The sequence below is a fragment of the Schistocerca americana genome, chromosome 5, assembly GCF_021461395.2.
Source record: "Schistocerca americana isolate TAMUIC-IGC-003095 chromosome 5, iqSchAmer2.1, whole genome shotgun sequence".
Taxonomy (NCBI): Eukaryota; Metazoa; Arthropoda; class Insecta; order Orthoptera; family Acrididae; genus Schistocerca; species Schistocerca americana.
The window spans coordinates 744,069,637-744,085,425 of NC_060123.1; positions in this window are offsets into that span (position 1 = coordinate 744,069,637).

A 15,789-nucleotide genomic window follows, 5' to 3' on the forward strand; every position below is an offset into this window, starting at 1 on the left:
GACGATGGAACACTGAAATTACATCGGAATTAAATTCAAAAGGAACAATGCCGCCTTAACGGCAAGATAAGTGAGGCTTCTTAGAGTCTGTGCTTTGATCCTTTCCTGTGAGACCAGTATTAGTTTCCGATACACCATTGCAGGTTCAATGTTTTCCTTGGACCATCGCATTGACGATGAAACACAGAGATCGAATCGGAACTAAATACAAAAGGCACAATGCCGCAATAAGTACAAGAATAGAGACTCTTCTTACAGTCGGTGCTTTGAGCATCCCCTGTGGGACCAGTATTAGTTTCCGATACACCACTGCAGGTTCAATGTATTGCTTGGACATACTCATTGACGATGAAACACTGAAATTACATCGGAATTAAATACAAAAGGAACAATGCCACCTTACCTGCAAGATGAGTGAGACTTCTTAGAGTCTTTGCTTTGATCCTTTCCTGTGAGACCAGTATTAGTTTCCGATACACCACTCCAGGTTCAATGTATTCTTTGGACATACTCATTGACGATGAAACACTGAAATTACATCGGAATTAAATACAAAAGGAACAATGCCGCCTTAACGGCAAGATGAGTAAGACTTCTTAAGGTCTGTGCTTTGATCCTTTCCTGTGAGACCAGTATTAGTTTCCGATACACCTCTGCAGGTTCAATGTATTCCTTGGACCTTCGCATTGACAATGAAACACAGAAATCGAATCGGAAATAAATACAAAAGGCACAATGCCGCCTTTCGTACAAGAATAGAGACTCTTTTTACAGTCGGTGCTTTGAGCATTCCCTGTGAGACCAGTATTAGATTCCGATACACCTCAGCAGGTACAATGTATTCCTTGGAACTTCACATTGACGATGAAACACAGAAATCGCATCAGAATTAAATACAAAAGGCACAATGCCGCTTTAAGTACAAGAATAGAGACTCTTCTTACAGTCGGTGCTTTGAGCATTCCCTGTAAGACCAGTATTAGTTTCTGATACACCACTGCAGGTTCAATGTATTCCTTGGACATACACATTGACGATGAAACACAGAAATCGCATCGGAATTAAATACAAAAGGCACAATGCCGCCTTTCGTAGAAGAATAGAGACTCTTCTTACAGTCGGTGCTTTGAGCATTCCGTGTGAGACCAGTATTAGTTTCCGATACACCACTCCAAGTTCAATGTATTCCTTGGACATACTCATTGACGATGAAACACTGAAATTACATCGGAATTAAATACAAATGGAACAATGCCGCCTTATCTGCAAGATGAGTGAGACTTCCTAGAGTCTGTGCTTTGATCCTTTCCTGTGAGACCAATATTAGTTTCCGATACACCACTGCAGGTTCAATGTATTCCTTGGACCTTCTCATTGACGATGAAACACAGAAATCGCATCGGAATTAAATACAAAAGGCACAATGCCTCCTTAAGTACAGGAATAGAGACTCTTCTTACAGTCGGTGCTTTGAGCATTCCCTGTGAGACCAGTATTAGTTTCCGATATACCACTGCAGGTTCAATGTATTCCTTGGACATACGCATTGACGATGAAACACAGAAATCGCGTCGGAATTAAATACAAAATGCACAATGTCGCCCTACGTACAAGAATAGAGACTCTTCTTACATTCGGTGCTTTGAGCATTCCCTGTGAGACCGGTATTAGTTACCGATACACCACTGCAGGTTCAATGTATTCCATACACATACACATTGACGATGAAACACAGAAATCGCATCGGAATTAAATACAAAAGGCACAATGCCGCCTTAAGTACAAGAATTGAGACTCTTCCTACAGTCGATGCTTTGAGCATTCCCTGTGAGACAAGTATTTGTTTCCGATACACCACTGCAGGTTCAATGGATTCCTTGGACATACGCATTGACGATGAAACACAGAAATCGCCTCGGAATTAATACAAAAGGCACAATGCCGCAATAAGCACAAGAATAGAGACTCTTATTACAGTCGGCGCTTTGAGCATTTCCTGTGAGACCAGTATTACTTTTCGATACACCACTGCAGGTTCAATGTATTACTTACACACACACATTGACGATGAAACACTGAAATTACATTGGAATTAAATACAAAAGGCACAATGCCACCATAAGTGCAAGTATAGAGACTCCTCTTACAGTCGGTGCTTTGAGCATTCCCTGTGAGATCAGTATTAGTTTCCGATACACCACTGCAGGTACAATGTATTCCTTGTACCTTCACATTGACGATGAAACACAGAAATCGCATCGGAATTAAATGCAAAAGGCACAATGCCGCCTTAAGTACAAGATTAGAGACTCTTCTTACAGTCGGTGCTTTGAGCATTGCCTGTGAGACCAGTAATAGTATCCGATACACCACTGCAGGTTCAATGTATTCCTTGGACTTTCACATTGACGATGAAACACAGAAATCGCATCGGAATCAAATACAAAAGGCACAATGCCGCCTTAAGTACAAGAATAGAGGCTCTTCTTACAGTCGGTTCTTTGAGCTTTCCCTGTGAGACCAGTATTAGTTTCCGATACACCACTGCAGGTTCAATGTATTCCTTGGACCTTCACATTGACGATGAAACACAGAATTCGCATGGGAATTAAATTCTAAAGGCATAATGCCGCCTTCAGTACAAGAATAGAGTCTCTTCTTACAGTCGGTGCTTTGAGCAATTCCTGTGAGACCAGTATTAGTTTCCGATACACCACTGCAGGTTCAATGTATTCCTTGGACCTTCACATTGTCGATGAAACACAGAATTCGCATCGGAATTAAATACTAAAGGCATAATGCCGCCTTCAGTACAAGAATAGAGTCTCTTCTTACAGTCGGTGCTTTGATCATTTCCTGTGAGACCAGTATTAGTTTCCGATACACCACTGCAGGTTCAATGTATTCCTTGGACCTTCACATTGACGATGAAACACAGAGATCGAATCGGAACTAAATACAAAAGGCACAATGCCGCAATAAGTACAAGAATATAAACTCTTCTTACAGTCGGTGCTTTGAGCATTTCCTGTGAGACCAGTATTAGTTTTCGATACACCACTGCAGGTTCAATGTATTACTTAGACACACACATTGGCGATGAAACACTGAAATTACATTGGAATTAAATACAAAAGGCACAATGCCACCATAAGTGCAAGTATAGAGACTCCTCTTACAGTCGGTGCTTTGAGCATTCCCTGTGAGATCAGTATTAGTTTCCGATACACCACTGCAGGTACGATGTATTCCTTGTACCTTCACATTGACGATGAAACACAGAAATCGCATCGGAATTAAATGCAAAAGGCACACTGCCGCCTTAAGTACAAGAATAGAGACTCTTCTTACAGTCGGTGCTTTGAGCATTGCCTGTGAGACCAGTAATAGTATCCGATACACCACTGCAGGTTCAATGTATTCCTTGGACTTTCACATTGACGTTGAAACACAGAAATCGCATCGGAATCAAATACAAAAGGCACAATGCCGCCTTAAGTACAAGAATAGAGACTCTTCTTACAGTCGGTTCTTTGAGCTTTCCCTGTGAGACCAGTATTAGTTTCCGATACACCACTGCAGGTTCAATGTATTCCTTGGACCTTCACATTGACGATGAAACACAGAATTCGCATGGGAATTAAATTCTAAAGGCATAATGCCGCCTTCAGTACAAGAATAGAGTCTCTTCTTACAGTCGGTGCTTTGAGCAATTCCTGTGAGACCAGTATTAGATTCCGATACACCACTGCAGGTTCAATGTATTCCTTGGACCTTCACATTGACGATGAAACACAGAATTCGCATCGGAATTAAATACTAAAGGCATAATGCCGCCTTCAGTACAAGAATAGAGTCTCCTCTTACAGTCGGTGCTTTGATCTTTTCCTGTGAGACCAGTATTAGTTTCCGATACACCACTGCAGGTTCAATGTATTCCTTGGACCTTCACATTGACGATGAATTACAGAGATCGAATCGGAACTAAATACAAAAGGCACAATGCCGCAATAAGTACAAGAATATAAACTCTTCTTACAGTCGGTGCTTTGAGCATTCCCTGTGTGGCCAGTATTAGTTTCCGATGCACCACTGCAGGTTCAATGTATTCCTTAGACATACACATTGACGATGAAACACTGATATTACATCGGAATTAAATACAAATGGCACAATGCCGCCATAAGTGCAAGAATAGAGACTCCTCTTACAGTCGGTGCTTTGAGCATTCCCTTTGAGACCAGTATTAGTTTCCGATACACCACTACAGGTACAATGTATTCCTTGTACCTTTTCATTGACGATGAAACACAGGAATCGCATCGGAATTAAATACAAAAGGCACAATGCCGCCTTAAATACAAGAATAGAGACTCTTCTTACAGTCGGTGCTTTTGAGCATTCCCTGTGAGACCAGTATTAGTTTCCGATACACCACTCCCGGTTCAACGTATTCCTTAGACCTTCACATTGACGATGGAACACAGATATGGCATCGGAATTAGATACAAATGGCACAATGCCGCCTTAAGTACAAGAATGTGGACTCTTCTTACAGTCGGTGCTTTGAGCATTCCCTGTGAGACCAGTATTAGTTTCCGATACACCACTGCAGATTCCATGTATTCCTAGGACATACACATTGACGATGAAACACTGAAATTACATCGGAATTAAATACAAAAGGAACAATGCCGCCTGAAGTGGAAGAAGAATGAGACTTCTTAGAGTCTGTGCTTTGATCCTTTCCAGTGAGACCAGTATTAGTTTCCGATACACCACTGCAGGTGCAATGTATTCCTTGGACCTTCACATTGACGATGAAACACAGAGATCGAATCGGAACTAAATACAAAAGGCACAATGCCGCAATAAGTACAGGAATAGAGACTCTTCTTACAGTCGGTGCTTTGAGCATTCCCTGTGAGGCCAGTAGTAGTTTCCGATGCACCACTGCAGGTTCAATGTATTCCTTAGACATACACATTGACGATGAAACACTGATATTACATCGGAATTAAATACAAATGGCACAATGCTGCCATAACTGCAAGAATAGAGACTCCTCTTACAGTCGGTGCTTCGAGCATTCCCTGTGAGACCAGTATTAGTTTTCGATACACCACTGCAGGTACAATGTATTCCTTGTACCTTCACATTGACGATGAAACACAGGAATCGCATCGGAATTAAATACAAAAGGCACAATGCCGCAATAAGTACAAGAATAGAGACTCTTCTTACAGCCGGTGCTTTGAGCATTCCCTGTGAGACCAGTATTAGTTTCCGATACACCACTGCAGGTTCAATGAATTCCTTAGACATACTCATTGACGATGAAACACTGAAATTACATCGGAATTAAATACAAAACGAACAATACCGCCTTAACTGCAAGATGAGTGAGACTTCTTTGAGTCTGTGCTTTGATCCTTTCCTGTGAGACCAGTATTAGTTTCCGATACACCACTGCAGGTTCAATGTATTCCATGGACCTTCGCATTGACGATGAAACACAGAAATCGCATCGGAACTAAATAAAAAATGCACAATGCCGCAATAAGTACAAGAATAGAGGCTCTTCTTACAGTCGGTGCTTTGAGCATTCCCTGTGAGACCAGTATTAGTTTCCGATACACCACTGCAGGTTCAATGAATTCCTTAGACATACACATTGACGATGAAACACAGAAATCGCCTCGGAATTAATACAAAAGGCACAATGCCGCAATAAGCACAAGAATAGAGACTCTTCTTACAGTCGGTGCTTTGAGCATTTCCTGTGAGACCAGTATTACTTTTCGATACACCACTGCAGGTTCAATGTATTACTTACACACACACATTGACGATGAAACACTGAAATTACATTGGAATTAAATACAAAAGGCACAATGCCACCATAAGTGCAAGTATAGAGACTCCTCTTACAGTCGGTGCTTTGAGCATTCCCTGTGAGATCAGTATTAGTTTCCGATACACCACTGCAGGTACAATGTATTCCTTGTACCTTCACATTGACGATGAAACACAGAAATCGCATCGGAATTAAATGCAAAAGGCACAATGCCGCCTTAAGTACAAGATTAGAGACTCTTCTTACAGTCGGTGCTTTGAGCATTGCCTGTGAGACCAGTAATAGTATCCGATACACCACTGCAGGTTCAATGTATTCCTTGGACTTTCACATTGACGATGAAACACAGAAATCGCATCGGAATCAAATACAAAAGGCACAATGCCGCCTTAAGTACAAGAATAGAGGCTCTTCTTACAGTCGGTTCTTTGAGCTTTCCCTGTGAGACCAGTATTAGTTTCCGATACACCACTGCAGGTTCAATGTATTCCTTGGACCTTCACATTGACGATGAAACACAGAATTCGCATGGGAATTAAATTCTAAAGGCATAATGCCGCCTTCAGTACAAGAATAGAGTCTCTTCTTACAGTCGGTGCTTTGAGCAATTCCTGTGAGACCAGTATTAGTTTCCGATACACCACTGCAGGTTCAATGTATTCCTTGGACCTTCACATTGTCGATGAAACACAGAATTCGCATCGGAATTAAATACTAAAGGCATAATGCCGCCTTCAGTACAAGAATAGAGTCTCTTCTTACAGTCGGTGCTTTGATCATTTCCTGTGAGACCAGTATTAGTTTCCGATACACCACTGCAGGTTCAATGTATTCCTTGGACCTTCACATTGACGATGAAACACAGAGATCGAATCGGAACTAAATACAAAAGGCACAATGCCGCAATAAGTACAAGAATATAAACTCTTCTTACAGTCGGTGCTTTGAGCATTTCCTGTGAGACCAGTATTAGTTTTCGATACACCACTGCAGGTTCAATGTATTACTTAGACACACACATTGACGATGAAACACTGAAATTACATTGGAATTAAATACAAAAGGCACAATGCCACCATAAGTGCAAGTATAGAGACTCCTCTTACAGTCGGTGCTTTGAGCATTCCCTGTGAGATCAGTATTAGTTTCCGATACACCACTGCAGGTACAATGTATTCCTTGTACCTTCACATTGACGATGAAACACAGAAATCGCATCGGAATTAAATGCAAAAGGCACACTGCCGCCTTAAGTACAAGAATAGAGACTCTTCTTACAGTCGGTGCTTTGAGCATTGCCTGTGAGACCAGTAATAGTATCCGATACACCACTGCAGGTTCAATGTATTCCTTGGACTTTCACATTGACGTTGAAACACAGAAATCGCATCGGAATCAAATACAAAAGGCACAATGCCGCCTTAAGTACAAGAATAGAGACTCTTATTACAGTCGGTTCTTTGAGCTTTCCCTTTGAGACCAGTATTAGTTTCCGATACACCACTGCAGGTTCAATGTATTCCTTGGACCTTCACATTGACGATGAAACACAGAATTCGCATGGGAATTAAATTCTAAAGGCATAATGCCGCCTTCAGTACAAGAATAGAGTCTCTTCTTACAGTCGGTGCTTTGAGCAATTCCTGTGAGACCAGTATTAGATTCCGATACACCACTGCAGGTTCAATGTATTCCTTGGACCTTCACATTGACGATGAAACACAGAATTCGCATCGGAATTAAATACTAAAGGCATAATGCCGCCTTCAGTACAAGAATAGAGTCTCCTCTTACAGTCGGTGCTTTGATCTTTTCCTGTGAGACCAGTATTAGTTTCCGATACACCACTGCAGGTTCAATGTATTCCTTGGACCTTCACATTGACGATGAATTACAGAGATCGAATCGGAACTAAATACAAAAGGCACAATGCCGCAATAAGTACAAGAATATAAACTCTTCTTACAGTCGGTGCTTTGAGCATTCCCTGTGTGGCCAGTATTAGTTTCCGATGCACCACTGCAGGTTCAATGTATTCCTTAGACATACACATTGACGATGAAACACTGATATTACATCGGAATTAAATACAAATGGCACAATGCCGCCATAAGTGCAAGAATAGAGACTCCTCTTACAGTCGGTGCTTTGAGCATTCCCTTTGAGACCAGTATTAGTTTCCGATACACCACTACAGGTACAATGTATTCCTTGTACCTTCTCATTGACGATGAAACACAGGAATCGCATCGGAATTAAATACAAAAGGCACAATGCCGCCTTAAATACAAGAATAGAGACTCTTCTTACAGTCGGTGCTTTTGAGCATTCCCTGTGAGACCAGTATTAGTTTCCGATACACCACTCCCGGTTCAACGTATTCCTTAGACCTTCACATTGACGATGGAACACAGATATGGCATCGGAATTAGATACAAATGGCACAATGCCGCCTTAAGTACAAGAATGTGGACTCTTCTTACAGTCGGTGCTTTGAGCATTCCCTGTGAGACCAGTATTAGTTTCCGATACACCACTGCAGATTCCATGTATTCCTAGGACATACACATTGACGATGAAACACTGAAATTACGTCGGAATTAAATACAAAAGGAACAATGCCGCCTGAAGTGGAAGAAGAATGAGACTTCTTAGAGTCTGTGCTTTGATCCTTTCCAGTGAGACCAGTATTAGTTTCCGATACACCACTGCAGGTGCAATGTATTCCTTGGACCTTCACATTGACGATGAAACACAGAGATCGAATCGGAACTAAATACAAAAGGCACAATGCCGCAATAAGTACAGGAATAGAGACTCTTCTTACAGTCGGTGCTTTGAGCATTCCCTGTGAGGCCAGTAGTAGTTTCCGATGCACCACTGCAGGTTCAATGTATTCCTTAGACATACACATTGACGATGAAACACTGATATTACATCGGAATTAAATACAAATGGCACAATGCTGCCATAACTGCAAGAATAGAGACTCCTCTTACAGTCGGTGCTTCGAGCATTCCCTGTGAGACCAGTATTAGTTTTCGATACACCACTGCAGGTACAATGTATTCCTTGTACCTTCACATTGACGATGAAACACAGGAATCGCATCGGAATTAAATACAAAAGGCACAATGCCGCAATAAGTACAAGAATAGAGACTCTTCTTACAGCCGGTGCTTTGAGCATTCCCTGTGAGACCAGTATTAGTTTCCGATACACCACTGCAGGTTCAATGAATTCCTTAGACATACTCATTGACGATGAAACACTGAAATTACATCGGAATTAAATACAAAACGAACAATACCGCCTTAACTGCAAGATGAGTGAGACTTCTTTGAGTCTGTGCTTTGATCCTTTCCTGTGAGACCAGTATTAGTTTCCGATACACCACTGCAGGTTCAATGTATTCCATGGACCTTCGCATTGACGATGAAACACAGAAATCGCATCGGAACTAAATAAAAAATGCACAATGCCGCAATAAGTACAAGAATAGAGGCTCTTCTTACAGTCGGTGCTTTGAGCATTCCCTGTGAGACCAGTATTAGTTTCCGATACACCACTGCAGGTTCAATGAATTCCTTAGACATACACATTGACGATGAAACACTGAAATGACATCGGAATTAAATACAAAAGGCACAATGCCGCCATAAGTGCAAGAATAGAGACTCTTCTTACAGTCGGTGCTTTGACCTTTCCCAGTGAGACCAGTATTAGTTTCCGATACACCACTGCAGGTTCAATGTATTCCTTAGACATACACATTGCCGAAGGAACACTGAAATTACATTGGAATTAAATACAAACGTCACAATGCCGCCATAAGTGCAAGAATAGAGACTCTTCTTACAGTCGGTGCTTTGAGCATTCCCTGTGAGACCAGTATTAGTTTCCGATACTCCACTGCAGGTACAATGTATTCCTTGTACCTTCACATTGACGATGAAACACAGGAATCGCATCGGAATTAAATACAAAAGGCACAATGCCGCCTTAAGTACAAGAATAGAGACTCTTCTTACAGTCGGTGCTTTGAGCATTCCCTGTGAGACCAGTATTAGTTTCTGATACACCACTGCAGGTTCAATGTATTCCTTGGACATACGCATTGACGATGAAACACAGTAATCGCATCGGAATTAAATACAAAAGGCACAATGCCGCCTTACGTACAAGAATAGAGACTCTTCTTACAGTCGGTGCTTTGAGCATTCCCTGTGAGACCAGTATTAGTTTCTGATACACCACTGCAGGTTCAATGTATTCCTTGGACATACGCATTGACGATGAAACACAGTAATCGCATCGGAATTAAATACGAAAGGCACAATGCCGCCTTACGTACAAGAATAGAGACTCTGCTTACAGTCGGTGCTTTAAGCATTCCCTGTGAGACCAGTATTAGTTTCCGATACACCACTCCAAGTTCAATGTATTTCTTGGACATACTCAATGACGATGAAACACTGAAATTACATCGGAATTAAATACAAAAGGAACTATGCCGCCTTAACTGCAAGATGAGTGAGACTTCTTAGAGTCTGTGCTTTGATCCTTTCCTGTGAGACCGGTATTAGTTTCCGATACACCACTGCAGTTTCAATGTATTCCTTGGACCTTCGCATTGACGATGAAACACTGAAATCACGTTGGAACTAAATTCAAAATGCACAATGCCGCAATAAGTACAAGAATAGAGACTCATCTTACAGTCGGTGCTTTGAGCATTCCCTGTGAGACCAGTATTAGTTTCCGATACACCACTGCAGGTTCAAAGAATTCCTTAGACATACACATTGACGATGAAACATTGAAATTAGATCGGAATTAAATACAAAAGGCACAATGCCGCCATAAGTGCAAGAATAGAGACTCTTCTTACAGTCGGTGCTTTGAGCTTTCCCTGTGAGACCAGTATTAGTTTCCGATACACCACTCCAGGTTCAATGTATTCCTTGGACATACTCATTGACGATGAAACACTGAAATTACATCGGAATTTAATACAAAAGGAACAATGCCGCCTTAACGGCAAGATGAGTAAGACTTCTTAGAGTCTGTGCTTTGATCCTTTCCTGTGAGACCAGTATTAGTTTCCGATACACCACTGCAGGTTCAATGTATTCCTTGGACCTTCGCATTGACGATGAAACACAGAAATCGAATCGGAACTAAATACAAAAGGCACAATGCCGCAATAAGTACAAGAATAGAGCCTCTTCTTACAGTCGGTGATTTGAGCATTCCCTGTGAGACCAGTATTAGTTTCCGATACACCACTGCAGGTTCAATGTATTCCTTAGACATACACATTGACGATGAAACACTGAAATTACATCGGAATTAAATACAAATGGCACAATGCCGCCATAAGTGCAAGAATAGAGACTCCTCTTACAGTCGGTGCTTTGAGCATTCCCTGTGAGACCAGTATTAGTTTCCGATACACCACTGCAGGTACAATGTATTCCTTGTACCTTTACATTGACGATGAAACACAGAAATCGCATCGGAATTAAATACAAAAGGCACAATGCCGCCTAAAGTACAAGAATAGAGACTCTTCTTACAGTCGGTGCTTTGAGCATTCCCTGTGAGACCAGTATTAGTTTCTGATACACCACTGAAGGTTCAATGTATTCCTTGGACATACACATTGACGATGAAACACAGAAATCGCATCGGAATTAAATACAAAAGGCACAATGCCGCCTTACGTACAAGAATAGAGACTCTTCTTACAGTTGGTGCTTTGAGCATTCCCTGTGAGACCAGTATTAGTTTCCGATACACCACTTGTGATGTTACAAAATAGAAGTGATGTTGCTATTCAATGGAAAGTTGGAAATTGAGATTTAACTAACTATTTTATCAATCCCAATTGGCGTAAGAATCAAGGATTGACCATTGTCATAAAATATTGCATTATGAGATGTGAATAGTTTTTACTTGCGGTTTCGCGTGGCTTGAGGCAGTCACAACTAGCGTGCTATTGATTAAGAAGTTGCGTTATCGTCTTTCTAATTACTTCATGATCGTAGATACGATCATACCCGGTTGTGAAGTCTTTGTTATGACAAAAAATATTTCCTAAGGGACCAGAAAGTTCTTAAGGGCGCAAAAACAACTGTAACATCACACAAAAGAGAAATTCAATATTAAAGCTGATGCAAGAAGACGATAAAACGGTTTTCTTTTTATCAATGTAACACGCACATTGGACTGCTTATCTTGGAGTCTGTAATATTAGCAAAATGCATAATTAAAATGAAAATAATACTGAGGAGATAATAGAAATGAGCACTGCTAAATGATTCAGTATTCCCAGAACAAATATTTATTATAACTAAAACATATATCGTACCTTAAGCTTAATACTACAATGACGGTAGATTTTTATGTCCATATCATGTCCATTGAGCGCTCTTTTATATAGCCATTGTCCTCTTGAGTCGCTCGTGCTTCGTCACGGTAAGTTACAACAGTTCTTCTTCCTACACTTCACTCAAAACTTAGACGGAACACGTTTTTATTTATTTAGTAAAAATAATTAGATCAGACCGCCACAAATCTGCGTCCGTCTTACTCGAGAAAAACAGTAAAAGTCTTTTTAGCGCTCAAGGCTTCATTTGTTCTCCAGCGAACAAAATAGTGAAGGATCGCATATCCATCCGTACTTTTCTGTTTATATTGCCGCCCAAAGACGACGAATTACATTATCTAGAAAATTCCAGCGTCGCCATGCGACGCCTTATTATATATTAATCATTCTTTATAAACAAGTATTTGCCTTCTGGCTGAATTTGCTGTTTTAATTAAGCCAAAAATAGCGAATATCACATTGCCTCCCATGAGGAGAGAGGGAATGCCGAAGGATTACCTCGATCCTCATGTCCTCATGAGATATTCGTGATTTTTGGTGTGACATTTACATAACGTTACTGGCGTACAAAGTACATAAATTGAAATCACATTTATAAACATATATCCGATATTTATCATTTTTCAAAATAAAGTTTTTCATTCTTTGTTCATCAGTCACTTCATTCCATAATACCAAGATTAACATTTATGTGCATATTTAAGTTTGGTCCATATTTGCTTATAACAATAAGTGAACGTTCATTTCGCACTTCAGGGGATAGAATTCAGGAATTACTTTCTCTTGAGCTTAACAACTAATACATGAGTACAGTGAGTGCTTATTTTCACTAAACTAGAGTGGACAATGTTCGAGCATCTGTTGACTCATTGTGGTTCAATTACAGTTTAATAACGTAGCACTACACTTCATGATGCTTTCACTTTCTGTGTTAGCTGTCTACGGCGTTCATCATGCGGTACATCTGTCCTTTCCGCTGTGGTGCCAGGAATTCATGCGGCTTCCCGGGTTTTTATTTACAATATGAAACAGAAGAAGTGGAAAATTATTAGTATAACTTATAACCTATTGGATACATTTGTTAAGGATCGGGACTGGTCTGGAGTTTAGGGTCTTCCTATAGTGCACATTCATTTTCTTTGTCCATCAAGAGACAGGTTTATAATTCATTTTAGCAGTGTTCAGGAGTGCCGGTATTAATGGCTTTAAGGTCTCAGTAATCTAACAATTTACTTCTCACTCATCTTAACTTCAACTCAAGAAAATCGCTTAATTTACATATGAAAATGTAGTCACACAAGTGTACAAATGTCTTTCCTCCAGTATGTACGATTGAAGTCATGGCGGTTAGCAGTTTAAAGTTTGGATTGTTTCGTCACCCACACGTGAGCCACTCACAGCGGCTGCACAGTGTTGCGTGAGATCCAATACTTAGTATCCGTTCGCGCTCAGGCTGTAACAGAGCTGCTCGTCGTCGATTGCTCCCTTTTTTTTTTTTTTGTGAACTTCGTATCACACGAGTGCATCGCTACAAACACCTCGCGCGCGTTTTCCACCGGAGGAGCCGGACACTGAAGCTGCCTCCATACTTCTCTGTCAACTGCCTCCCATGAGGCTCACAGGTAAGTGACGAAGAATGTTTTAGCTGTCGCTGCACTTAGAACAACACTGAACTTTGCGTTGCACATGTTGTCGTAGCCTTGACTTCCTTTTTTACACTTGCAGTACAACACTACCACTAGTATACAGTGAACAGTTATTTTTATTATGCACGTCGCACTTTAGTGTGCATCTTCACACAGCATTCGTGCTTAGTTCCTTCGCCGATAGAGTTCATTTACAAAACAATCAATTTTGCACGTTTCCTCCACTGGTATAGAAAGACTTATATTCTACTATTTACAAAATATCACTTACGAGCTAATATTTACAATTAATGGTCACTCCTTTTGTTAAGTCCAGTGAACAACTGCTTTATGAATGGACTCTTTATATCTCAAGATTTGCTTTCACTAGTGAACCTAAAAATATTCTTTCAAACTTTCTTTTAAGGGCTCATCTCCTCATTATGAAAACTACAGGTTTCGCAACACTCGTTGCATTTATTCTTTAGTGCACCCAAGATCATTTTCTACTGCCACGCAGCATATCTACTACTTAACGAGTACACATTTAACGCTGAATCTTTTTTTTGTGCTTGCCAAATCTTTTTTTTATATTTGAGGGCAGACTGGATAACAATAGGTCTCCCTCTTCGCTTCATGTACTCAGCAATCGTTCTCTGTTAAAAAAAAATAGGGTAACGCGTGTCTACTATTTTTCGCATGAATGGAATTACCGACAGTTCACTGGGTTTACACAACCGGTCCATAACAAACATTACCAAAGCTAGCGAAGTTCATCACGCTACGTGTCTCATTTCTCATAAGCACTGCTTTGCCCCGAAGCACATGTGCCTTTTACAAGTCGACCCTTGGTGTGGGTTAATGAACCAAGATCAAAAGGAACGGGCACAAGGAAAATGGATTTCATAAGAGGAGTGTCTTAGGAGACATTTTTGCAATAAAATCTTCATGTAAATCAAATTATCATAATAAACATAGGCACATATATAAATTTCAACCTCTTTCATTACAGCATGCTTTGCTACTTCTACGTCTTACTCTGGTTATAGTCAGTATTATGTTTAAATATCACTGCATTGCTTGTTCTTTAGATTAGCCTTCAATTAGGGTATTGAATGGTCGCTAGATTACACTACAAATTTCTGAAGATCTTTACTTGGACTTATTTATGATACAGGGGGCTTGCTGTGTGGTTATTTAGTACCTTTATTCTACTGAAATCAATTCGTCAGCTAACATTCCTCATATACTCTTTACATTGGGCACAGATCGCAGGGAAATAGTTTACTTTCATAGCAATTAATGGCCTCGTGGAGTACTTACGCTACATTATTGATGCTTCATGGTTTGCCTCTATTTGTACTGTATTTCACCTAACTTAGTTTACTACAGCTTATTGTCTCCTTGCGTGAACACATGTGGGTTACCACTTGTTTTTCCATTTAACAGCACGCTTTAACTGAACTTTAAGCTATTTCTTCTACTCCTGTCCACTGTCTGGACTGTTTGACCATGTACCTTTTTTTTTTTTTAAGCAGGTAATTTGGGCTTTTACAACAGAACTTCAAGTACTTACATTACTAAAAATAAATCTATAAATCTTCTTGTACCGTGAGAGAAGTGCTTATTTACGCATCCTTCTCCATTTCTCACCTTTACATATTTATTTAGCTCCGGGCAATCACCTCGCAAGCACTTTTTTTCTTATTACTAACTTAAAATTAAATTGAAATTATTGGTGCAACCCCTATTTCCTGCTTCAGCTTGTTGAAGAAATATCAGTTCAATGTCCATCACTACAAACAATTTTTCCATACATAGCATTTAATACTTAAAGTTTACATGTAGTAGCCGTTACCATGTAATCAGTGCGCTGTTCAACACAATACTTATTATTAACAGTTCACACAAGGAAA